General features: G+C 34.7%; 1 protein-coding gene and 1 pseudogene across 4 annotated transcripts in view; both read right to left on the reverse strand.

Moving 5' to 3' along the window:
* Positions 1 to 27,762, reverse strand: part of PRKN (parkin RBR E3 ubiquitin protein ligase) — a 2,033,074-nt gene that overhangs the window by 1,844,760 nt on the left and 160,552 nt on the right. The window lies entirely within an intron of this gene.
* Positions 1,737 to 27,473, reverse strand: LOC141488161 (glycine amidinotransferase, mitochondrial-like; annotated as a pseudogene).

The raw sequence follows: 27,762 nt of genomic DNA on the forward strand, positions 1-27,762 counted from the left end.
TTTTTCATAAAACCAACTTTTCGTTTTATTTATGAGATCAATAGCTTTCTTGCTTTTCATTTTATTAATCTCCCCTTTGATTTTCAGAATTTTAAATCTGGTATTTAATTGGGGATGTTTAATTTGTTCTTTATCTAGCTTTTTTAGTTGCATACCCAATTCACTGATCTCCTCTTTATTTTATTCATATAGGCATTTAGAGATATAAAGTTTCCCCTCAAAATTTCCTTGGCTGCATTTTGGTATGATATCTCATTAGTATTTTCTTGGATATAATTATTATTTTTATTATTTGCTGTTTGACCCACCCATTATTCAACTTAAAGTTAGCTAATTTCCAATTATTTCTTGTTTTATCTTTCCTTGACCCATTACTACATGTAATTTTTATTGTATCATTGTATGATAAGTGAAATTATTTCTGTCTTTCTACATTTGATTTTAAGGTTTTTGGTGAAGGTGACATGTACTGCTGAGAAAAAAGGTATATTCTTTTGTATCCCCATTAAGTTTTCTCCAGAGGTATATCATATCTAAGTTTTCTAAGATTTCATTCTCCTTCTTAATTTCATTCTTGTTTATTTTGTTGTTAGATTTACCTAATTCTGAGAGAGGGAGAGATTGAGGTCTCCTATTAAAGTTTTGCTGTCTATTTCTCCTTGTAGTTCACTCAGCTTTTCCCCCTAGGAATCTGGATGCTATACCACTAGGTACATGCATGATTAGTAATGCTATCCCCCGCCTTCCCCCTCATTTCCAATGATGCCTTTTAAAGAGATGTAGTTTCCTTCTTTTTCCCATTTAATGAGATTGATTTTTGCTTTTTTCTTTGCCTGAGATTAGAAATGCTACCCCAGATTTTTTTTACTTCTTCTAAGGCATAATATATTTTGCTCCAACCTTTTACCTGTATCTCTCTGCTTCAGATGTGTTCCTTGTAAACAACATATTATAATCTATTCCACTATCTTTTTCCATTTTATGGGACAGTTAATCCACTTCACATTTACAGCCAAGATTACTAATTCTGTATTTCCCTCCATGCTATCTTTCTTCATTTATATTTATCTCTTTCCTTTTCTCTTATCCTTCCTCACCAAAAATTTACTTCACCCTTTGATTTTTCTTTTAAAAATTTAACTTTTTCTTCACTTATACTTTGCCCTCACTTTTTATCAGGTCCTTATTCCCTTATCTTTCACTGTTTCCAGTCCCTCCACCCCCCTTCTCTGTAGATTGTTAGATTTTTTAAACCCAAATGGGAATGTATCTTAATTCATCACTGGGCTAAATCTCTGCAACAGAATTTAGTCAGTATTCACATTGTCCCTTCTTTCCCTTTAAAATTATAAATTTTTGTGCCTCTTCCCTTGGTGCTTTGATAATTATTAATCAGGTATCATCAATAAGAGTTTGGTTATTTGACTGTCTTCATAAGATCCTATTGTTACCAAGATATCATCACAGATTGTTTACTTGATTGCTTTGATATGCAGCATTGCCTCAAATTAACCCCATTTCAAGTATCTTTCAATTATACACAATCCTCCTCAGAAGTATTTTTAGAGTATCATCCAAAGCCTTATCATTTCTTGAACTATTTGTGTTCTTTCCCCCAGGCCTATTTTCTTTTATATTTTACCTCCTCCTAACCCCCCCCCCCCACTCTTGTTAAGTGGTCCACCCTTCCCCACCCAAGGTACTTAACACCTTGTTTAGTGAACCAAGACCTACTGTGTCTCCCACTTTACTCCCCACCCACCCAAAGCAAGGTACTCAACACTTTGTTAAGTGAAGCACTGGTTATTTCAAACCCTAATCTAATTAACTGAAAGAATCATGAAGATCTCTAAGTACTGGGAAAATCTGGAGGTCTCACTGAGAATTTTACAAATGATTTTTAAGTAATGGGGACACTGTCTCAGGTCCTCACAGCTTATGATGCTTAAAGCTCTCTAAATACTGGGAGGCTCTGGATGTCTCACCAGAGAACTTAGCAAATGACTGCAAGTAACAGAGACACTGTCTCAGGTCCTCACAGTTTATGATGCCCTTACCTTCATTAGATAAGGTGCTTAGCACCCTGTGATTAAAGCCAGAAAGGGTATAATGAGAAACTTAACTGAAAATTAACAATCCTGCTTTTTTTTTTTTTTTGTTCAGGGCTTTTTTGTCTCAGACATAGTGATGTGATCCTGGACCTCTTCAATTGAGAGACAAGACCCACTTATACCCATATCCTTTAGATTCATTCTCTTCAATCATATTCTACCCTCTAATTATCCTTAGAGAAGTAAAATTCTACTGAGTTTGAATTTTTATATCTTTGCTTTTGGGGACAAACATTTGTTTACTATTTTTATGTAACTCTTCAATCACATACTTGGTGATTGAATTCTCTGTTCAATTCTAGTCTTTGTGTCAGGAAATTCAGGAAGTCCCATATTTCATTGAACACCCATCTTTTTCCTCTTACAGTATATGCTGAATTTTGCAAGGTTCTTCCCATCCTTCAATGTTGAGGCTGACAGGTCCTGTGTTAGTCTGATTGTGTTCCCTTTATATTTGAATTGTTTTCATTTTGCTGTTTGCAATATTCTGTCCTTTATTTGAGGTTTCTGGAATTTGGCTAATACAGCCATTGGAATTTTTATCCTGGAGTCTCTTTCTGGAGAGGTTCTGTGGATTCTTTTAATTGCTACATTACTATCTTGTTCTAGTAGACTGGGGCAGTTTTCTCTTATAATTTCTTGCATATTTCCCAGGTTCTTTTGGTGGTCCAGGCTTTCTAGTAGTCCAATGATTCATAGATTGTCTCTCCTGGATCTGTTTTCTTCATTACATTTTCTTCATTTTTTTCAGCCTTTTTATTTTGTTTTATAGAATTTTTTTAGTCTTGTTTCTAGTTATTCAATTCTAATTTTTAGGATTTTATCTTCTTCAATTATCTTTTTTTTGTTTCCCTTTTTAAAGGTGTTGACTTTTCTGGTCAATTTTTCACAATTTTCCTGCATGACTTTCATTTCTTTTTTCCATTTTTCTTCTTCCTTTCTTCTTTGGTTTTCAAATTCTTTTTTAAGCTCTTTGATGAGTTATTGTATTATAGACTGTTTTGATACTTCTTCTGTGAGTAATTTTCCCAGCTTTCTTCTTCAGACATAGCATTATTGTCATCTTTCTCTGTGAAGTAGTTTTCCATAGTGAGTGCTCTTTTAGCTTCTTTGCTCATCTTGTTGTAGTTCTACTCCTGGGGTATATGGAGTATAGCTCCAAGCTTTTATTTTCCCAGGACTGGGGTCTGATCCCTGGCATGTTGTTGGCTAAGATGCTGCCTGTGCAGTCCAGACCTTGCCTTTGCAGAAGTTTGTTGTTGTTGTTGTTGTTGTTTTTTCCTCCCTCCTTTATGTCCAGGTTCTGACTTAAGAGAGGATTGTTCCCAATCCAGTACTGTCTTTCACCCTGGAGTTTTCAGGATTCATTCTTTATTTAGGGTTGGGATCCTCCCTGCTGGCTTGCTATCTTTTGTTATTGTTATCTGTTATTATTGAGCTGTTGTGACCTAGATTGTACTTGGATGAAATGCCTCCTGCTGGCTTTACTCACTCTCCCACCTCCTGGACTTTGCTTCCCCTTTTGTCTCCCAAAGAGACACACAGACCTTTACTGAAGATCCGCCATGATGTCTGCAGTTGAAAACTTCTTTGAATCTTCTCCTTTTCTTGGTGGAATCTGTAGTGTGTCAGAGTAGAGGCTTCATGTATCTTTGGTAGGGAAAGGCTCTGGGAGCTTGTTAGCTTTTCACCACCATCTTGGCCTCTGCCACCACTTTCCCAAGTTCATTTTTAATACCAAAAAGAAACAAGGCATATGATATACAGGAAGGATCATTAGATCAAATGCCAAGAGATGTGTATTCTTATTGTGACTTTGACACTTTACTATCTGTTATGGGACCTTCACACTAATCTAGTGTTGCTCCCTGTCTTCCCAACCTTCCAGTTTTAAACCAATAAACTAAGGCGGGTACACACACATACACACACACACACACACACACACACACACACACAGAATGCCAAAACAGAATAATCTAAACCTGATATGATATGACTGTAGACTTCATGACTACAGGTTCATTTAAATTTGTATGATGTTGGACATTGAACAGCTTCAGCTTCAAGATCAAGGAATCATTTTTCTTTCTTTTATTAATGATATATCTAATTCTATTTTTATTATATGGAAATCACACTGATTTTTTAAATTATCAAAAATAATAGTAAATTTATCTTAATTTCTATCCTGGAGCAATGTTGAAAGACTTCTCCTAGGAAATAATTATCCTGTGAAATCGCTCAGGCTTTCTTTGTACATTTTTTTTTGTTTCCCAGCCTTAAGAGACTGAAGCTTTTCCAAGTCAAATAACCTATCTTCCCTAACAGTTGTCTCTTACCCTCCATGTGCCCTACATGAGCAGGCTAGCATAAAATACACAGTATCGATTACAAAGGCACCATACAGCCTTTGCACAGTCAGTTAAATTATTGTATACCGTAAATTTTTAATTTCCCACAAACAACAATAAAGACGATTGATTGCTAAATTTTAAAATGTACCTTTAGTAATTAAGAAAATAAATATAATTTTGGTTTAGGGTCTCCCTCCCTCTGCCTCTCCCAGAAAGGGGGAAAAAAATCACTTTCCCCGCATTACCTCACATATGACAAGGAAATAAGACCTCTTTTCCCCGGTCTTTTTTTTTTTTTGCTCTCCTTTTTTTATTTAGAACTTGCCATTCATTCTTATATCTGACAGTAAAAACCCCAGGACGTGGTTGTCATGAAGAGGATTATCTTTCAGATCAATGCAGAAATTGATTCCAAACCACACTATTTATCAGCCTACAGCCAAAACATAAGGAGTCAGGAAATATTTCTCTCCTTCCAATCCATTCTTATTCTATTGATGGAGCATTATACTAGATTCCTCATTAATACACATGTTAATACACCTGAGTCAAATACAGTGTTCCAACTATTAACCTTTTATAGTTCTCTTTGAAGAGGACAAAAATTAGGGCCTCCACTATGGGATTATTCACAAATACTTCCACTCATAAAACATCAATTACTTTTGTGACATGATCTTTTCAGTATCTTCCTATCCATGAAGCAAAGCAGAGTTAATTCCTCAACATAAAGAGGTATATTTTTAAAATTTACAGTAATAGATATATAAATCATGTCAGATCATTTGTGACCTTCTGAAAAAGAGGGTGCAAAAGTACAGGCTAAAAGTATCTATGTAAATCCCCTGATATAAAAGAGTTTCCTAATTTGTTTTCATTATACTTCACAATTCATTCCTTATATTTGTTGCCTAGGACCTCTTCCAATCATTCCTTTCCAGCTTTGTTGGTTAAAGGTTGTGCTTCAAGAACCTAAGGGAGAATTTACTGAGATTATTAACAATTTCCACTTCTGATCTCAATAACATTTTAAGTAGGTTATCCATTAGTAATGAAATTTCACCTTGCATTTCTAAGTCATCTATTCTAGTTTTTCTAAACAATTTTTTTGCAAATTTGGAATAGCAATCCTTTAAAAAGTATTTATCTCATTTATCCTAAAATGTGATCCTACCTCATTAATAATTTAAAATCTTCAATATAATCAAATTATGTGCTACAATTGGTTTATGATAGTAACTTGATATGATCTATAAAAAATAAATTATCATTAGCAAAAATTACTTTGGCAAACATTATGTACACGCAAATTTGAAATTATATACTATTTGAATCTCGTATAGCATCTCAATAGGAATACACTGAGATGACAAATATGTTTATATTACAATTCTCTGACATGAAGTGAATTTCAACCAAGAACTTGAGATATTTAAGCAACATAAATTATAAACTTGCCATTTCACAAAATATAGCATATGAAACTTTTAAATTTCTCAAATTGGAAGTAAAAATAGACCAAAATATATAACATACATTGTGTTACAGACTCAAAGAATCTCATTGCTGAAAGGGATCTCAGAGTTCAAGGACTCTAATCTGTACCTGCTGCTCAGGGAATGACCACTTCCCTAAAAAGGAATCAATCAGATTCCAACTAATGATGGTGGTACCGAAATTTTCTAGCATATTTTTAAACTAAGATTTTCCAGTTCTTGCTTAGACAGCCATTATTATTTAAGAGGAGAATGCAATTGCATCCTTTCTCTTCACTTTCCTGCCCTACCTAGGAGCAACATTTTTTGTACTACAAAAAATCCCTTTAAATTTGGAATTTACCAACCCAATCTAACTTGTATCATTCCCAGATACTAGGATCTCAACCTTATTTTAAATTAATCCTTAGGTCTAAGGATGGTATGTGACACTACTACTGTGGTAGTCTCTCACCTAAGATAAAGGAAAATGAAGAAACACAAATCTTTAAGAAAAGAATTCCTCCACAATTTTACTCCAAAAACTCATTCTGCTACAAAACTCATGAGCTTATGAAGGCTATAGCAGGTTCTACCATACTGGAAAGGATTTGAGCAACTTTCTAATCACAGTCTGAATCCCAGGAGTAGCCTGCTTAGTAGAGTATTGCTATCAGTCAATTGGCTGCTCTAGAATAAAATTTTGCCCATGGCAACCTATGAGATAAGTTTAAAATGGCCTTCCCTTGGTTCCATGCAGTTATATTCTCCTTTGGGTTCCCTTGATACATGATGATGTTTGTCCTACCTTCTCGAAGAAGACTATGAGGTGATGCCATAAAAAGCACATGGTTTGGATTGGGGGGGGGGGGGGGCCTGGCACCAGTCTCACGTTCTCCTCCAAAGAAAAGGGTTCAGTGACCAGATATGAATCAGGATGACTGGAGATAGCCCTGGATGAGAGGCATTCAGGGTTAAGTGACTTGCCCAAGGTCACACAATTATTAAGTATCTGAGGCTGGATTTGAACTCAGGTCCTCCGAACTCCAGGGAGTCCACCTAGCTGACATTTTTGCCTTCTCATCATGGCCCCTTGACACAATACACACAATGATTGAAGTGCATTTTATTATTTTTTCAGTGCCCCACTGCCTATGGTAACATTTCATCTCTGGTCTAAGGTTCTGTGATAGTTTGAGGGAGATGGGAAATCTCTCACTTCTGTCATAGTTTCAAAACCCCACTGAATGGTCACCTAGAATTTTTCAAGGTCCTAGCACCCCAGTTCTTTTTAACCATTTATTATCAGATTAGCCTTTACAAAAGTATTTACTTTAAAAGGAAACCATGAGCAGATATGCAAACATATTTGTGAAAATTTCTGCCCAATCCCTAACACCAATGGGGAATGATCCTCCCTAATCCCCCTCAGGCTATGGAGAGGGTGGAATGAGATTACTTATGCATGTAAAGGAATTTGCATTGTCAATGACACAGCCTACCTAATTATGTGGGGCAAAGATGAAGGAGGCCTTCTTAAATTGAACACATATAATGCAATCCCATTATATTTAAACAAAAATAAAATCTAAGTACTAATTAAAAATGAAGTAAATGATTCACCAAAATTTTTTGGTCTTTAAAGCAAACTTATTTTCCTTATACAAATCTTTGTAAAAACCCAGATCAAACTAGTTCATCTACATTTTTTTAGATATCTTTCAAAAGCAAAGAATGAATGGTGGGAAGTCATAGTAGAGGAAAAGTTGAGTATATTGAATTTGAAAGGCAAAAATTAAAGAAACAACTGATACTAAATCAAGAGTATATTAGAAACAGCAACAGCTAGAATTTTATTCAAGAAATAACAGTGAAAATATCTGGTTTTCCATCATTCAGATAATCATTTTCTATACCTCAATTTTCTAGAAAATTATATTTAATATTGTCTATCCTAAAAAGGGGGGAGGGATTGGGAAGCAGAAGATTCCACCAAAGAAGAAAATCAGACTAATGGCAGGAGGCTCTCTTTAGAAGTTATTTAGAATCATCACAAAAAAACTCTCCTTAAAACTGTTTAGAGAGTATAAAAAATAATAATAGAATATTCTTTTTAAAAAATAATTATAATATGGCAATGATCATTTCTTTCTGTCAGATACCAAGCACTAGGTCTTAAAAAGAAAGACAAAAGCAATCCCTGACAAAGAACTCACATTCCAATAAGAGAGACAACGTGTAAATAACAAAATATATATACACAATAGATGGAAATTAATGTCAGAGTTAAAGTAAATGGAAGAAGTGAACAAAAATCTCCTGAAAAGGTGGCATTTGTCCTGTGTTCTGAAGCTAACCAAGATAATTAAGCAGAGGAAGGAAGGAAATAGTGATGAGTTGGGAGAGGACAGTGATATCAAGGACAAAAGGCACAGAAAGAAAAAGGGATAAGGAACAGCATTTAGCACTGGTGTAGCTGGAGAATAAATGAAAGATCATTAAAGTGTAAGGAGATTGGTAATGTAGCAAGAGTTCAGACTATGAAGAGCTTGAAATTTCAAACAAAGAACCCTATATTTGATCATGGAAGGAATAGAGGACCACTATGAGGCAGAACTCTGCTTTAGGTGAATAATTTTGACTGCAGAACAGAATAGGAAGAAGTTTTGAGATTTCTTTCTGTATAGGAAAACCCCAACTCTTTAAATGGTCCAAGCATATGTAACAAATAATAGCTTACAAACAATGTTTTAAGGTTTGCAAAGTGTTTTTAACATATATAATTATATTTACATATATAATTTTTTATCCTTAGCAACAATTCTGTGACTTAATTGGTAATATCACCCCTTATTTCACAGATAAGGAAACTGAGGTTAACAGACTCAGTATTTGAGACAAAGTCAGATTAACCTAAATGTAGGGCTTAAATAAAAAAAGTTATTTGAATTTTTGGACTATTCTAGATGTCTGTCAGTTATTCCAGTTGTCTTTGACACTTTCAAGTTATTTTCTGGGTAAATTAATCATCCTTCATCATAGAAAGGAAAAGATAAAATATAAAATCTTTGGATTGTCATTTAAAGATCTTTTCTGTCTGACCCCAGTTTACCTTTCTTGACCCATTTCACAGAGCTCTGTTCAGCACTCTGCACTCTATCCTACTTGTGTTTCCCTAAATTTGGCTTCAGCGACCCATGTCTGATGGGGTTTTCCTAATAATGAGTCATCGGGGACATGGTAGAATAATCAGAGAAGTTGCAAGGTAGGGCAGCCAGGTGAGAAATGAAGACATCTCTGTCCTGAGAGCCCTTTCTAAGTGGTGACTTTGATGGACCTGGCTCAACCCTGCAGTTGGAGGGGCAGAGGGCAGTGATGGGCTGTGGGCTCCAAGAATGACTTGATCTTTCAGGACCGTGAAAATTTCCAAATGATGAATGAAGGTAATTAAGAGACTCCAATCTTTGAAACAGCTTAGCACTGATGCTTCAAAAGGCAGGCAAGGATCTTTTCAAGTGGTCTTTGGGATGAGTCAAAATAGTAGATGAAATGATTCCTACCCCAGCAATGCCACACTTAAATGTGAAATTTGTAAGAATAATGCCATGTAGGAACTAAGTTTAAGCTCATTCTCTCTCTGAGTCCAAGAGTATGTTCTTAGAGGTATGGGAGAAATATATGCATTTTTTTCTTCCTTTATGTTTGAAGTAAATATTTTTTTTGCGTGTAAAAGCTAACTGAGGTTAAGTGACTAAATGTAAAGTGCGGGGGGGGGGGGTCATGCAAAGAGAAACTACTGATGTGAAGCCCAAACCAACAGCATTAGAGAAAAGATGGTCAAAAATTTATGTATGTACCCTCTAGAACTTCAAGGAATAAATGCTAACCTAGTTCTGGGAGAATAGGATAATGGGAATGACTTTCCAGGGTGAGGAAATGGAGTGGGTCATCTTTTTTTTTTTTAGGTTTTTGCAAGGCAATGGGGTTAAGTGGTTTGCCTAAGGCCACACAGCTAGGTAATTATTAAGTGTCTGAGGCCTGATTTGAACTCAGGTACTCCTGACTTCAGGGCTGGTGCTCCATCCACTGCATCACCTAGCCGCCCCCCTGGGTCATATTTCAAAATAAATGTGATATATAGAAGTAAAAAAATAGCAATAATTTTTTTATAAAAAGCTAATGAGGATCATAGATTATCTCCTAAAGTAAATCTGATGACCAGATGATGAGTCTTGGTGATTATCTTCCCAACCTGGCTTACTCTTTGATGAAGGTCTGAAGCTGGAGAAGGCAAAATCAATCAATCAGCAAATGTTTATTAATGTTTGCTATATAAGTTAGATATGAATGCAAAGAAAAATAAGCAAAGAGGACAAATCAGGAGGACCTTGAGAAATGTGTTGGAGGAGGCAGCTAGACAGCACAGTGGATAGAGCACCAGACCTGGAGTCAGGAGTACCTTAATTCAAATTCAGCCTCAGACACTTAAGAATTACCTAGTTGTGTGGCCTTGAGCAAGGCACTTAACCCCCTTGCTTAGGCAAGTCACTTAACCCCGTTTGCCTTGCAAATTTTTTTTTTAAATAGAAACATGCTGGAAAAAAAGAAATCTAAGAAGATCACAGCTTTAGAGGGAAACCTAGACTAGAAAAATTAATCTTTTTTAAAGGAGAGACACTTTAATAAATTTTGGTTCAAAAATAATCACCTTGGCAGTTGGGTAGGATTGATGGGAATGGGGAGATATAAGGTAAAGAGACAAATGAAGAAACAACTGACTCCAAGGCAGAGGAGAAGCCCTGAAACTAAGAGTACAGGGGCTGTGTGAGTACAGAGAAAGGATCAGAAGTACAAACTCTGTGGAGGTAGAAATGGCAAAGTTTGACAACAGAGTGAATAGGTAGAGTGAGAAAAAGGTATTAGTCAAGGATAATGCCAAAGAGACAAATCTGAGAGACAAGCATTAAAATCATGGGTCACTGAATGTGTTCAGAGATAAAAGAAAAGAGAACCTAAGACTGCCTTGGGAAATGTTCATTTGCAGCTATGAAAAGATTGATAAACCATTAAAAGAGACTAAGGAGGAGGAGTCAGATGAATTGGAGAACAAAGAGAGAGAGAGAGAGAGAGAGAGAGAGAGAGAGAGAGAGAGAGAGAAATCAATGTCATGTGGTAAGATATACCAAGAGGTGCAGTTATGTGTCACAGTACATAGTGTTGGGAGTCATAAAGACCCCCTTTATGAATTTAAATCTGGCCTCAAACACTAACTGTGTGCCCCTGGGTAATTCACTTACCCCGTTTGTTCAGTTTCTTTACCTGAATGAGTTGGAGAAGAATATGGAAAGTTATTCTAGTATCTTTGCCAAAAAACAAACAAACTCAAACAGGGTCACAAAGAATCAAGACATGACTGAAAAACAAATATATATATATATATGTATATATGTATATATATATATATATATATATTATATACACACACATACATAAAGAGAATACACATATATACACATTATATACATGCCTATCTACATATATGTGTATATATGTAATTATTTTGCTGCAGAGCCCCAAAAATACCATTCTTGAGCATATTACAATTTACATGACACAACTATCCACCTATGTATTCATAGCACATAGGAAGAAATCAATAACCTCTAGAAACAACATAATATATTTCAACCTACAAGATTAAAATATTTTTTCTATTAAAATAACTTTCAAATGGATTGAAGATAAGAGTTTTTATAGACACTTTTAAAACATGAATTAAGATTCAATAAGGTGCCTTTCTTATATGTCTACTCTTTTTGTACGTCTTCGCTCTAATGAAGTACCCTTAATTAACATTGCTAATCTTAATTTATAACTTTATAACTAGTTTTATGTCAAAACTCAAAGGGAATTTAAGCCCAGATTTCCAAGTTTAAGGTTAACTCAGTTTTAAGGATTCACGATTAATCAATTCCCAGTTCTGGTTTGAGGGACTCTCCTCAATCTTTTCCTGAAGTCATTTCCTAAAGATTACAGTTTTGTTCTGAGGTTCCTGTTTGAACCATTTTACATTTGAAAGAAGGAAGGGTAAAAAAGCCCAAATTCTTGCCCCAAGGGGCCATAATCTAACATGCACCTATGCAATTATTAGTGAATAAGAACCTCTCCTCATAGTAATATTTTTTGTTTGTTTGCTTTTACAGTTTTAAGCTATAGGAGGGAAGTAATTCAGCCTTCATCTCTCTTTATAAATCAGACCTAAATTGCTGGTTTGAGCTACAGATAATTCTGAAACCACTTATATAAAGGATTAGTTTGTTGGTTGGTAGTTGCCCTTCAGTCTCAAAGAAAACCAAAATGACATCACTATGTTAAGGCCAAGCTACAGAGTGACCAACTTTGGCTAATCAGGACTAGATTATTTTTAAATGTTCTATCACAGGTCAGGCACAAATAGTCGATGTGAATACCTAGGGTGATCTTTGAATTTGCACATCTCATGTTTCATTTGAGCTATCTCAATTCTGCTCTACTCATAGAGCACCTTTTCTGATGGCATGCCATGCTAGATGGTCCTTATGCCAGTGTCTCCCATCTATTCCAAAGTTCTTAAGAGAGACCTTGAAAATCCTTGTATCACTTATTCTAACCCCACTGTGAGCACACTTGCACTGTGTGAAATTCTTCATAAAATAGTCCTTTTGGCAAGTCTATGTTTAGTATTTGAACCATTTGGCCAGTCTATCCAAATTATACTCTTTGAAGTAGAGTTTGAATGCTTGGCAGATTAACTTGAAAAAGGACCTCAGAGTCTGGTATCCTCTCTTCAGAATTTTCCTAAAACAATTTAAATGGAAGTGATTCAGTTTTCTTGCATGGTGCTGGTCAACTGTCCAGGTTCCAAAGGCATACAATGATGAGGTCAGCACAATGACTCTGGAGACCTTCAGGCTGGTAGTCAGTCTAAGTTCTCTTCTCTCTCATACATTCCTTCACTTTTCCCTGGCAATGTGTGTGTGTGTGTGTGTGTGTGTTAACCTCATTATTAACATGAACCTCTCTAGAAAACACACTGTCAAGATAAGTGAACTTATCCACAGTATTCAAAACTTCTTCATTTGCTGTAACCAAGTTTTTCAGCATATGGGTGTGCTGCTGACTGATGGAGCACCTGTCTTCTTGGTGTTAATTGTTAGGCCATAATTAACCCAAGAGAAGAGAATTGATCCCTTTTTGTTGCATCTCAGCTTCAGAGGCTGCACTGAGGCACAATCATTGAATGCAAACAGATGTACCATCACTCTTGACTTTGGTCTTGACTTGCAGTCTTTTCAAGTAGAAGAATTTATCATCATTGTGGTCTAGGGTGCTTGCAGGGAAGACTAGTGCCTCTGGTTCTTTTCTGGGCTGCTTTCTACCTTTGGGGTCTACCTAGTCCACCTCCCTCACATTTGAGTCTCCAAGAAGCTGCAGCATGAACAGTGGCCATAGCCTCATAAACCATTTCAGTAGATAAGCTAAACCAAGGGGTCTCAAATCCATTGGTAGGTTAGGAGGTTGTCTACCCCGAGCATATAGACTTTCCCTAGTGGGATGGGCGCATCTGAACAATTTGTTTCAAAGGCCAAGAAGGTAGCTGAAGTAGGTGCTTAGAATTTGGTTAGAGAGCAAAGGTACCAAGGTCATCCACTGCATCTTAAGTCATCACCAGTTGTCTTGATTCTGCCTTGCCATTGCAATGTGATGACTTTGGAAGACAGAGGGGGCCAATGACTTCAAGCAACTCTGCCTTACTTAAAACCAATTTACACAGGAAACAAAAGACATTATCCATACTATATAAAAAATACTAACATGAAAAGAGAGTCTAGAGAACCTTCTACTGGAAGAATCCTATGTAATCAATGTAACACAAATGCACAGGCATTCTTTAATTGATTCTAGTAGCTTAGTTACAAAAATAATAGCTGCAGACACATTTAGAAAGGATTAGCAATGAGAGTCTCAGTTGAGAGAAACTGATATAAAATTAGGAGCAATGGGCCCCTCCCCACCAAGGCCATTAGTGGTCTTTTCATTTCTTTTTTTTTTAATTTTAGATGAAGTGATTGTAAGCTGGGCAGTTTGGTGGTACAGTGACTAGAACACCAGTACTGGAGTTAGGAGGACCTGAGTTCCAATGTGCTCCCAGACACTTACTACCTGTGTAACTTTGGTCAAGTCACTTTACCCTGACTACCTCGTATCCAGGACCATCTCCAGTTGTCCTGATTCATATCTGGTCATTGGACCCACATAGTTCTGGAGGATAAAGTGAGGTGGGTGAGGCTGCACAGCCCCCCTCACTCAAATTCAATTCATGTGCTTATCATGGTATCACCTTCATGTTGTCATTGTTTTCTTTTAGAACAAAATACAAATATCACAGGTCAGGAAAGTAGGTGTCTATGAATCCTGGAATCTGACTTTTTTTAAAAACTAGTTCGCCAAGGGGCATCCTACAGTGAATAGAGCACGGGCCCTGGAGTCAGGAGGACCTAAGTCCTTGGACACTTACTAATTACCTAGTTGTGTGAGCTTGGGCAAGTTAGTTTACCAAAAATAATTAGTTGGGAATTAGTTCATCAAAGTCCCAAAGACCAAGAAGAGACCTTTATAAATAGCTTTCTGGATGTAACCCAGGTGACTTAGGATGAAGGCTTATGAGCTTGGCAGAATCAATGGTTTTTAGGAACTAAGCTAAGTTTAAGACTCTCTTGAGACTAAGATGGGATAGAGAACATGACACTCTGAGTGTCAAGCATTTGTATTTTTTTTTTTGGTAAGGTTTTTGCAAGGCAATGGGGTTAAGCGGTTTGCCCAAGGTCACACAGCTAGGTAATTATTAAGTGTCTGAGGCTTGATTTGAACTAAGGTACTCCTGACTCCAAGGCTGGTGTTCTATCCACTGCACAACCTAGCTGCCCTGAGCATTTGTATTCTTATTACTGCTTTATCTTGAAAGTTAATTTATATTACATGATTAAATGGAACTGGGACACTAGTCATTGACATCCAACAGTGGGAGGAACACAACCACTGGGGATTCAATCCAAAAGCAATAGAAAAAATTCTGTCAGATTAATTTGGGTCTAGAATTTTAAGAGATTTGGTTTGTCCAGCTGGGATATTGAGACAAAATGGACCCATTACCCTTATATAACTCTTTTAGCTCACAGAATTTTCACTACTAATCAAAACTGCCTCAGTAAAAAGACTGTACAGTGGTCAAATTCCTTGAAACACAGTGGCAGATTTTGTAATCATAGCTTCTAACATTTTAATATTAAGATTTACCTATCTTAATCGTGTTGAGAAACCATAATCACATATCCCTGGAATTTTTTCTCACAGACCATAAATTTAAAAAAAGATAAATAAACTGAATATATTAAAATCAACCATCTTGTTATTTAATGAACAGCAGCAAAGACCAAAATGTGGATCGATAGGATTCTACTGTAAATTTTTATGAAGACAGGAGAAAGCTAAATAGGTCAAATTTCTACCCTGCCTTAAATGTGAGCTCTTCTGTCAGGGCCATTGTCTTTTTGAGAATCCTGAGTTCTTCTAAAGATCCTGGAAAAATGCCTTTGTTGTATTTCAGACTTAGTAAATCTCATTACAGACAGTCAATGATCTGGCAATTTTAATGAAGAGGAAAGAGTCTTAGTAGCATACACAAGACTTTTAAATTGTCATTAGAGATTACTCTGGCCTTGAAGAGTCACTAGTTCTGCACCAGATACTTTTGTTTCTTTATAAGCAGTGATAACTCCCACATTTTGGGGGTGGGAAGAAGTAAACATTATACACATACATACATACACACACATACACACATACAAATGTATATGTGTACATGCATATGCATAATACATAAAAATAGTAATTATTTGGCATTAACTAATTATAGAAATCATGCTTCTTGAGAAGCTATGTCATGGTTGACTGATGAAAATGCCCCAGAGGACAAAACAAAAGATAACTATCTAACCAAGTTCAGGAATTTTATTATCAAATTATAATATGAACAAGATCTAGAATAATACAACAAAACAAACAAAAATAAACCCATAATATGATCCTGTTCATAAATTTCAATCCTGTATTAAATGGAATCCCTCAGTCAGGACATTGCCTTTTTTGGGCATCATGGGTTACTATAAATATTCTGGAAAAGTGTTTTCATGTGTTTCACCCATTACAAACAGATGGAAAAATGTAAATGTGTCACTATGTCTAATTAGATATTCACCCCCAGAAATCTCAGGAGTCAAGGAAGAGAGACACTAATTATCAATACCTGAAAGAACAGTCTGGGATTTGAGGACTGGCATATGAAAGCATTTCAAGAAAAAGAATGATTCCTCTGGTTCACTGTTATTAACGACAAATGACAGGAATGGAAATTATTTATTCTAGTAATCTTGATTATTTACCCAGGGTATCCATTTATTTTTGATATTCTATTACTTTATTTTTCATGTTAAAATGCAGAAGGCCTTAATGCATTCTGCTTTTTAATCTCACTTCAATAATTTTTTAAACCTTTGATTACTTTTTAGTGCTTCAAAAAGATCCATCTTTTTCCATCAGTATGCATACTCCAATTACTAAATGAAATTCTTCCATATATTAGTGAAATTACTTTTTTTTTTGAGTTGGGACTACCAAAAAAACTCAGTTGTCTGATATCCAACTTTCTGGTAACATTGTATGAATCTAGCTAGAATATTCTTTGAACAAAAGACAAATTGCCTCTTGACAGGTCCATGAAAGGCTCTAAGTCTTTCCGGTTTGGGGTAACCTGCCAAAATATGTCACTTAATGTTACCTACAATTTTTGAGAACACTGAGTGACTACTGTCAACAGTGAGGCAGTGAAGCATTGGAGATAATCCCAGCCAAATTCCTCATCTTCTCTATAGCAATGTTACCTGAATGTAACAAACTCCAAGGGAGTTCTCTATTGACATGAAACATTAAAGATTATGGATTAGAACAGTGAGATAGAGCCAGAGAAAGATGGTCAGTCAAACAGAACAACAAAAATCAAAGGTTAACATACTCAAAGGTTAACATACTTCAAAGGTGACTGGTCAACCAGAAGGAAGCAGAAAATAAAAAGGGAAAAGCTCTATATGTTCTATTTTATAAACCTCCTTAGTACCAAATGAAAAGTAATATTTTAATGTGTTTTGAAAAAATGGTTTCTACAACGTATGTTAAGGTAAATTTATATTTTATGTTGTTGCATACAGAAATTAAAAAAAAATCCATGACACCCTGAGTATATGCCAACTATGGATTTATATTGGCATTTACATATAAACTACATAAATACTGAAATGGGTATAAAAATTTAAGATTAAAATATATTTTAGTATGCCCGGGACTTAATGGCAGATAAGGATATTTGTTATAAACAAAAATACACATATGAAGCAAAATTCAGATTCTAAAATTTCCCTTGTCATTAGCAAAGACTACAAATCAGGAATTTTTATGTCAAGTTGTTACTTTTCAAAAACAATGAATCTAAATTTAGATATATTAATTGTGACTGATGAAATCACCAAAAGGATATCAAGTGTAAAAATAGGCAAACAAGATGCTTCAGACTTGCAATACTATTATTTATACTTTGAAACAGGCAAATGAGGTACATGAAGAATACAGAAACTGCACTAAAAATGTAATTACCAATTACTCTGGGTCTATTCCATTTCTATACAATGGGAATGCAGTCATGATGTGTCCATGGTGGCTTTTTGCTTTATTCTAACCAATTAACAGGCTATTTGATATGACAGTAATTAGACACCTCAGCTGGAAGAAGATCATTATGTCTTAATGAGATGATTAAAAACAACAAAAAATGTGGCTCTTGCAAAATATTAGCATGTACTACAGGTACCAATAGTACAGTTTATTTTATTGCTTTATCTCATTGAGTCTTGTCAGTCCTTATAAAATGTCTCCCAATCATAAATGTGTCCTGGCAAATTACACGACCTGAGCATAAAATAACTATTTTTAAAGTATCAACTCTAAGCTTTCACAGTATTTATTTTGGGAATGTTTACCAGTGCTTCTCTGACATGACAAGTTACTATTGCAGTGTAATATCATAAATCATTTGCACAGCAACACTGCACATTTGCCCAGAATCTGAGCTTAAACAGTGTCATGTATTTCTAGACAAAAATTTAAACTTATGAACTGCATATACAAATTTTTATTGAATGGGTACTATAGATACAAATATGAGATACAAATAGGGAATGATTCCTTAAGTTTTGACTGACAAGAAGGTGGCATAATTTCAAAGGATTCTTAAACATTACCTATTAATCTAACTTTGGGGGGTATTAAAACATGATTTCTAGAAGGTACCTGCTATAATGAAAACATGTTACCTGGGAAGAGTAATAAACACATTACTAAACACTAACCATATAAGAACAGATTAACTTAACAGTTCAACTAACTTGAAATTAAACTAGAAATTAGACACATTAATTAATATTCTACAAGAAACTATTGGAAGAGAGTCATTTATAAGTCCCCAATAAGAAAGTGGTTAATTCCTCAATCAAAACCCTAGTAATATGTTTTTGCCAATTCTGAAAAATTATGAAAGGAAATAACTTAGAAGGACTAAACTCTACTAATGCAGGATGGCAAAGTCAATGCAATTTATAGAGAGTCAACTAAAGTAACGAGTGCCTAAATGACTTACCCACCTCTATACAACAAATATATGTTAAACAAAGGTGTGACTTGAACCATGGTCTTTCTGACTTCAAGGTCAGTTATTTATGACTACATAAGGACTTTAAGTAACCACATACACTGAAAATTTAGCACTGCCCTATCATCTCTATTTCTTTCTTATGTTAGATCATTTCAAGGATGTTAAAAAGAAATATTTGCAAGGCACAAACCTCCCAAAGCTATCTCCTTGTTTTTGTTTAAGGGCAGTTTAGGAGTCAGAAAATGTTCCAACCTTAGCTCCCCCATTCTCCCTGTTCAACTGTGCTGCTTGATTTCCCTGGCTTTCTTCCTCTTAGATAAAGCCCTATCTTCAACAGGAAAGCCTTTCCCACTTGATAATGTTTTCCTTGTGTTAATTGTTTCTAATTTAACCTCTATAGAGTGGAATTTTGGGGGGAGCACACAAGTCTCACATTAGATGTAGTAGCTACTTAATAAATGTTTACTGACTGGCTAAGTTATTCAATTGATTTTGGAAAGTCAAAGCTAGAAATAGCAATTGTAAGAATCATACTAACCCTTCCAGGCAAGACACAAAAAATGTAAAGCTATGAAGAAGAAGGCTGTGGGGGGCAGCTAGGTGGTGCAGTGGATAGAACATTGGCCCTGGAGTCCAGAGGACCTGTGTTCAAATCCAGCCTCATACACTTAATAATTGCCTAGCTGTGTGACCTTGGTCAAGTTACTTAACCCCATTGCCATAAATACTATTTTAATAAATATTTTAAAAATATGGCTGTGGTTGTTGTGTGTCAAGAGACTTCTTGGCATCCTGAAGTCAAAACTCAATAGGATCATTAGAATAATTACATATGCCCTAATAATATTAACATCATGTATACTTTATAAATTTGTTATTCATTTCACAGTTCTAAAGATTCTGTACAATATTAACAAAATATAGGACCTTTTATTATCTTAGGCAGTAATTTTTAATCACAAAGGAAGAATAAGTTTGATAGATATTCTCAAAGCACAATTAAGTAAAAAATAATTTTAAAAGCTGGCATTTGTTGTAAATGTCCTGAATAAATGTTTTCTTCCACAATGTTTGAAAAATGCTATAAAAACTTTTTAAGGACCTACCAACAACAATATCAATGGAAGCTCCTATTATTGTCAGCTTCATAGTAGGTATATGAAAATATTACTCATTGTAAATTTACCAAACAGGCAGAAGTATTTTTAAAGAGTTATTGGGGGCAGCTAGGTGACACAGTAGATAGAGTACCATCCCTAGAGTCAGGAGTATCTGAGTTCAAATCTGACCTCAGATATTTAATGATTATCTGTATGACCTTGGGTAAGTCACTTAACCACACTGCCTTGCAAAACAAACAGGCAAGCAAATAAAGAGTTATTGAAAGTATCTGCAGTGGTCCTGGAAAATTAAACAAATATCAACTGGGTATTCCTGTATGATGCCATACACAAAGAGAGAAGGCAGCAAAAAGTAAAAATGCAGAATAGAATTCAGAAAATACATGAAAATTTATTGAAAATCAACAATAAAAAGTAAAAACTAAAAGGTTAATGAGGTACAAGCACACGTGCACACACACAGCATAAAATAAACAACTAAAACCTTTACTACAGAGGCTGTAGAAGAAAAGATCAGAAGAGAGCAGGAGAATCTCCCAGCAAAGAATTTTAATGGTCACAAAAACATCTACTGTAATGAAAACACAAATTGAATAAAACACAACAGAAAGCTCATGTTCCTTAAATAATGAATGACAGAACAGCTTGATCAAGAGAGATGAATAAAATGTTAGTTTTTCCACAAAACTCAAAAGCAGAAGGTAAAGTTATTATTACAATGGAACACTAATTACTATGCAAACACCTTAGTAATTCCCTCTCTGATACAGACCTGATCTCATATATAGTAATAGAAGGAATCAATATATTTAAAATATCAAAGAATAGAAAGCAAGTAATAGCTCCATATACATACAGCCCAATTATATATTTAGAATTTTATAGAAAGCATTTGTATACTGTATTACTTCAAATTTTTCTAAACCTCAGAACATTATATTGCTGATAAGCAAAAAGGATGTGATTAAAAAGTTGAAGGGGACATAAAAAGCAAATTAACCCTTAGGAAATTATCACTAAGTACACTGAAGTTTATGTTTTCCTTTCTGATTATCATCCATACTCATTGCTTAGTCATTTATTACAAATATATAAAACCTAGCTAACCATAAGGGGAATGCCAAAGTGTTAAGTAGCTACATGGAAAACTGTTCTTTACATAAAGAGAACAATGAAAGAAATTTTCTAAGAATTTTGCTCTAGGTCACCAGTATGACATGAGCAATTGTTAAAAATCTGGACTTTTCTAGAGAGAAAAGTTTAACCCTCATAGGGTTTTAGTAAACCTTAATTCTATTCTAGCATTGATTATTCTCAGCTTTTGCCACTTGTACCGATTGCTGAGTATGAGATAAATGCTCAAGGATGTTTTGATGACTATTTATGATTAGTTGGCTGGAACATTCTTACATATGGTTTTAAACAGTTAATAATTAATTATTCTTTTGAGAACATTTTTATCATGACTTTTGACCACTCATAGGGAAACTATTTTGGTCTTATAAGATTCTCTTAGCTGCCAATAAATCTCATATATTAAAAAAGTTTCTTTTGAACCACCTACTTTCCTTCTTATCCTGATTGTACTAATTATATATGTTCAAAAGGTTTTCAATTCAACAAAACTGAAATGACCTATTTAGGTAATTAAATTTTTTTAATAGCATCAATAATACATGTTTAGCATTCACATTAAAACTAGGTCATATATATGTAGGTTTTTTCCATTATTTCCTGAATGCTTTTATCTCTCAGTTATTTTTTAAAGAATTTTCAAAGAAAGGAAAGTTGTAGGTATGATAGTGGACAGCTACAGAACACACTGAAAAGTGAGAGATGAGAAATTACAATTATATCTTGCTACATTGAATATTTCTGTAAGAACCTAAGAAATATCAGGAAATGTGGCCAATACATTTCATTTGAAATGAGGGACATCAAATGAAAATATTTTTAGAAACAAATAACACTAATGTTGAATGTTAAGATGAATTAGAATTTCCTATGATGTTTTCATAATTTAGTTTATTTTAAAATACAGAAATAAAAAAAATTAACCAAAACACTTAACAAAAAATGGCTATTTCTGGTACTACTTAAAACCTGAGTACTTAAGTACTTTTCTTATTTAGAAAAAAGTAACATATAGAATACTATTTAACAGGAGGGAAAAAGTTAAATTCAGGACTATTATTTCAAGCTGCCTTATGGATAGAATATTAAATAGAGGTAGATGGTTAAACATTTGTGGCCTAGCTATTCTAGCAACTAACCTTTGCCTTGAAACACATTTTTGTCAAAGTGAACAGGACTTAAAGAGTAGAAACCAAGTGATCCAAAAAGTCAATAAAAGATTTAGCAATTAAGTTTTTTCCATTTTATGGAAGAGAATGAGAATAAACTAGGTTCAAGACTCCTGTTAAAGATAGGATTGCTTAATGCACTATAGAGCTAACTCATGCATTTGTTTTAGGAGTAGAATGAAGCTTACACCTAAGTTTCCATTTATCACTCATTAGGCCAATTCTAGTCAAAGTAGGATTATAGGGTGCTACACAGATGGACATCACCACAAAGGAAACCTCTTTCCAATATATTGGGATTATAAATATTAACTAATTGTTAAAATACTCAGCTTTTTGAAATTTTCTGAATTGGAATCTTATTGGCATCTGCAGTAACAGATTTTTCCTCTAGCATTAAGATATTCATGGAGAGTCATTTGGATGACAACCACAGTAGGAAATCATCTGGGATGATGGGATTTGGAAGAGTAACTATACTCCATGAAACTTTCTTGAAAAGCTCAGTCTGATGGCAGAGATGGTCAAGTGTGGAAAGACCATGTCTAATGATAATGAAGGTGACAATATGCACCTCTACATATGCATTGGATTGGCATCTTTAAAGGAGATGATGATATACCCTCTATAGTAAGCAGCAAGATACCTATGAATATGCTCAATGTTCAGGTGATTAGTTACTTACCTTCTCTGCAAAAATACCTTTTCCAGCTCAAATGAAATCAACACCTTCAAAATAGGGCTCATGTTGAGGCATCACAGTTTTCCCTGAGCAACCAATTTGTGGCTGTCTTCTATAGAATAGATTAGTTAATCCTCATCATAAAGCTCATCAGCCATTGTGGGTTAGGAACAGTTTATCCACTTAGCTCCAAGATGAAAAGAATTTTCGATAATTTATTTGTATTCTCAGTACTCAAAGAAACATACATGGCATGACAAGGGAGCTTCAATAACTTCATTTCCAACTACTATCAGAATGTCCCTGGGTTTACTCTTGTAAACCCAAAACCTGCTGTTTTGTATTTGAAAGATCAATCAATGGGATCAGGTCTCATAACAGTCACTCCTTCCATTTTCAAAATATTGTATATTTCTTCAATTTCAGCAACAGTCTTTTTCAAAAGCTTCTTTGGCAAAACACTGGCCTCCATGCTGCTGGTAAAATGGCCAGTATCTTTCCTATGTATTGGTTTTCACTTTCACAATGAATGATGGAACAGAGGCATTTTCAGTTCTTCCTACAATCATCTCCTCAAATGGATCCTATTAATTACAGGAAGAGACAGGGCAGTCCTTAGGAATGGGATCTGAGGCTTGTCATCAGCAACAAGAGAGTTTCCTGAAGGCTACTGCAATCTGGGTGTCCTGTAAGTTCTCTGCATTCATTCTATAGACTCTTCCAAGCTGAGGCCCAATGTAATACACAATGCCTCAGGATAGGAGGAAGAGAAAATAAATTTCTCTCTATATTTTTTAATACATAGAGTCATGAAGTTTGCTAAAGATTGAAATGATGGGTTCACTTTTGGAGGAAATCTGGGTCCATAGTGTTAGTTCACAGTTTTACTTTGTTAAAAGAGACCTCTCATGAAGTAGGAGTAATTTCTAAATTTTTCAATATAAAAACAATAGATATCAATAAAACAAGCAACAACAACATATGTGAGCAGAATAGTTTTGTCTTTATTCTTTTTTTTTTTTAGTTTTTGCAAGGCAATGGGGTTAGTGACTTGCCCAAGGCCACACAGCTAGGTAATTATTAAGTGTCTGAGGCCAGATTTGAACTCAGGTACTCCTGACTCCAAGGTGGGTGCTCTATGCACTGTGCCACCTAGCTGCCCCCTTTTAAAGATTCTTAATGGAAAATTCAAGGAGAGTAAATAAACATATCTACCAATAAAAGGTTACTTAGTAAAACTGAAGTTAGGTTATTTCAAAAGGAAAATGAGGAAGACTTATTTAAAAAAAGGAATTTAAAAATACAAAGAGGGACCATTAAAGACTTATCAGTCATACAGATAAAAAGAGAATTCAAAGAAAGAGGACAAAAGGTCATAGGGAACCAGAACTGAAACACCATAAATGAAAATAAGCAAACAAAAAACAACCCACCTCCTCTATAGAGGAATGCATTTTTGTGGGAAGAATACTAGAACAGGATGGAATAAATATATGAGTGGTAGTAGAATAGATAAAATCTATGGGTAAAAACTAAATGGAATACTATTCCTAACATCTCTTGCAAAAAAAGAAGATACTTAATGGGAGGGAAGCATTCTATAATAGAACAGAAGGAACAGAAAGATGGATTGAATCTGGGAAACTGAAAATAAGTGTGAGAGTGTGAGTGTGTGTTAGGGATAGTGTGTGTGTGTGTGTGTGTGTGTGTGTGTGTGTGTGTGTGTGTTTGTGTGTGTTTGTGTGTGAAATCACTCCAATGAAGCTGAGGTGCTTAGCAGCACTCCCATAGAGATAAAAGTTTACAACGCTAATAACAAATGAGAAGCCTCCCTTTCCACTCCCCTCTCCCCAGTGATAAACAGTCAGGTTAGCATTGTATATACATATTTTTGATAAACATGATTTGTCATTTTCTGTATGAGGAATTCAGACTAAGGGAAAGGGATTCATAAGAGATAATTTTTATAAAATGTTCATTAGATTCTGACGGGTTTTTTGTTTTGTTTTGTTTTTCTTCCTCTGGATGGGTCTGATATTGCCCATAGTTGGTCTTATATGGTTGTCCTAGCTCTCTGGACTGCCAAGAGGAATTACTTCCAACATCTCATACTGTTGTTGTTGATGTGTATACATTGTTCTCTTGGTTCTACTCCCTTCTCTCAGCATCACATCCTATAAGTCTTTCCTTGCTTCTCTAGAGTCCAACCATTTATGGTGTCTTATAGATCAAAAGTATTCCATAGTATTCATGTACTATCACTTGTTTGGCATTTCCTTGTGGATGGGCAGCGGCAGTCAATTATCTCTGAATATAGTAGTTCCATGGTCTAGTAAGAAAGTATCCTGGTCTCCCAAAAAAGGGACTGATGAACTCCTGGAAGCAGCTATCTTCCAAAATGGACCCAAAGATTATATAACATGGTCTTTGGGAAGAAAATGAACATTGAGAAAATAAGGGTTAGGTCTGAACCACACACCATTTGGGATGCAGTGCAATATCTATGACATGGTATTGTTTCTATACAATACTACTTCATTCATGATTTGATACCTTGAAGAATGAGACATAGCAGAAGGGGTAAAAAAAGATGATGAAGTCAAAGCTATGAATATTGCAATTAAAAATACTTGATAGAAAAAGGAGATTAAATCCAGTACTTGGGAAGTTCCAACCCTATGAAGATCAGAGAGAGAGACTAAGGAAAGAATAAATAGGTACATGATCCACTAAACATAATAAAATTTCTGTACAGAATGGAAAAGTATATATTTAATAAACACAGAATACAGCAAAGAAAACCTTAGAAAATGGAGCATAAAATACAACTAATAAAAATAATTTGGAGGAGAGAATAGGGAAAATCCTGAACTAACTACTTAACAAAAAGAGAAAAAGGAAGATTAAAAAGGGAAAGAAAGAGATATTTGAATAAAGAAAAAAAATCAAAGTAAAACCCCCAAACTTGTGAAAGGTTAGGTAAAATGGAGTAGGGGGAGGTAAGAGAACCTATATCAAAGAAAACTAATTACAGGGACAAAAAAGAAAATTATAAATCAGAAACAAATCTATATTTTAGGAGGAAAAACATTATACACTCTTATAACTTTAATTATATGATAATAATATGTAAGTCACTGGCAAAACTGAATTAAAAAAGTACACAATCAATGGAATGTAAGAAATACAATTAAAAAGCAAAAAGTTTTAAAACTTATTTTTGGCATGTTAAAATGTATGACAATAGATACAGAAGGTATACTGAGACAAGATGATACAGGAAACAACAAGTTCATCACTACAAGTTGATTACAGGGAAAAGAGCATACTTCTTCATTCAAATAGAAAGAAGAGGCTTAGTAGATGTTTTCAGAGAACGAAAAGGTTAAAATTTACAGACATTCTCTTGGACCAAAAAGACTGTTCTTTCCTGACAGAAAGTACGTATCTTTACTGAAAGTGGTTTCCCCTTCCATGTTGTCTATGAAAGGGCTAAGATACAAGAGTGGAAGCAAATGATGTGCCATTGTGAAACATTCATAAATATATAAACTATCAGCCAATTCACTGAGTCACTGAAATTTTATTTCAGAATTGCATATGATAGTGATTGAGGGTCAGGATACTGCCACAAAAAAAAAAAACAACAATTTTTAAAACTCTGGATTCACTACTTGATGGGGACTATGCAATGCAATGAGGAAAAATGAAGCATATCATTACAGGTTGCTAAGATTTAGCAGATACACCAGATACAAAGAAAGATATGATCCATTGGCTAATATTTCACACCAGAAGTTCATAATCCTTTTCAATCGAACATAACAAATCTCCACAACACAAATAAAAAGCCAAAAATATCTTTAGTAATTAAAAAATTATATTGAAAGTAGAATTTCATTGAAGCTAGAATTATTTCACATAATCTAGATGTCAAGCATCCACAAAAATAGTAATTTTTAAATAAAGGCTGCCATACTAAGTACTCAATTTCCAAACTTCCCAGAATTAAAAACTTTCAAAATATGGTGACTTGAAATCACCTGAGAACCGAATAAGGCATACGTCATCCAATTCAGTCAGTCTCACTGAAGTCAGACTGATTGAAGTTAACCTGATTGTTTAAATGATTCTACAGAGGTAAGTTTATATCCTGATGATCTTATTCAGTTAAAAGAAGTAGTAATTTTACCCACTTATGCAATTGTTTATAGAATATTAAACATAAAAGAATGAAAGTAGAAAGGTGATTTTATCTCTAGCCACTTCTATCTGAACCCATCAAAAACAATGAGAAAAAGTTAAGAATAATGATGATAAAAATAATCAAAGATGACTTTTATACAACACTTTCAGGTGGTAAAGTATTTTGTATATATGATCTCAATGAGGGAAGTTCTACAGGCATTTATGTTACTAGTGTATAAATAAGGAAAATGAGTCTCCAAGAGGTTAAGTGACTTAAACATGGTCATATAACTTACAAAAGTCAGAGACAGAATTCAAATCTAGTTCATCCTAATCAAAATTCTCTATCAATGAACTGTTCTATTCTCTTATTTCTACAAAAATGGTAATGCATTCACAATCAAACTCAACTAGATATTACAAGATAATAACTTGGAAACAGCCTATTATATATATATATATATATATATATATATATATATTTAAAATCACAATACAAATTTTGCTTATTAGTGCAAACTTATCAAGTAAATCAGATCTGATTTTGGAATGGATTACCTGAAATTTTTGTAATCTTTTTTTGTTAGGTTTTCTTTGTAAGGCAAGGCCACACAGCTAGGTAAATATTAAGTGTCTGAGGCCGGATTTGAACTCAGGTACTCCTGACTCCAGGGCTGGTGATCTATCCATTGTACCACCTAGCTGCCCCCCAAACCTGAAATTTTT

Source organism: Macrotis lagotis, chromosome 5, assembly GCF_037893015.1.
Source record: "Macrotis lagotis isolate mMagLag1 chromosome 5, bilby.v1.9.chrom.fasta, whole genome shotgun sequence".
Taxonomy (NCBI): Eukaryota; Metazoa; Chordata; class Mammalia; order Peramelemorphia; family Peramelidae; genus Macrotis; species Macrotis lagotis.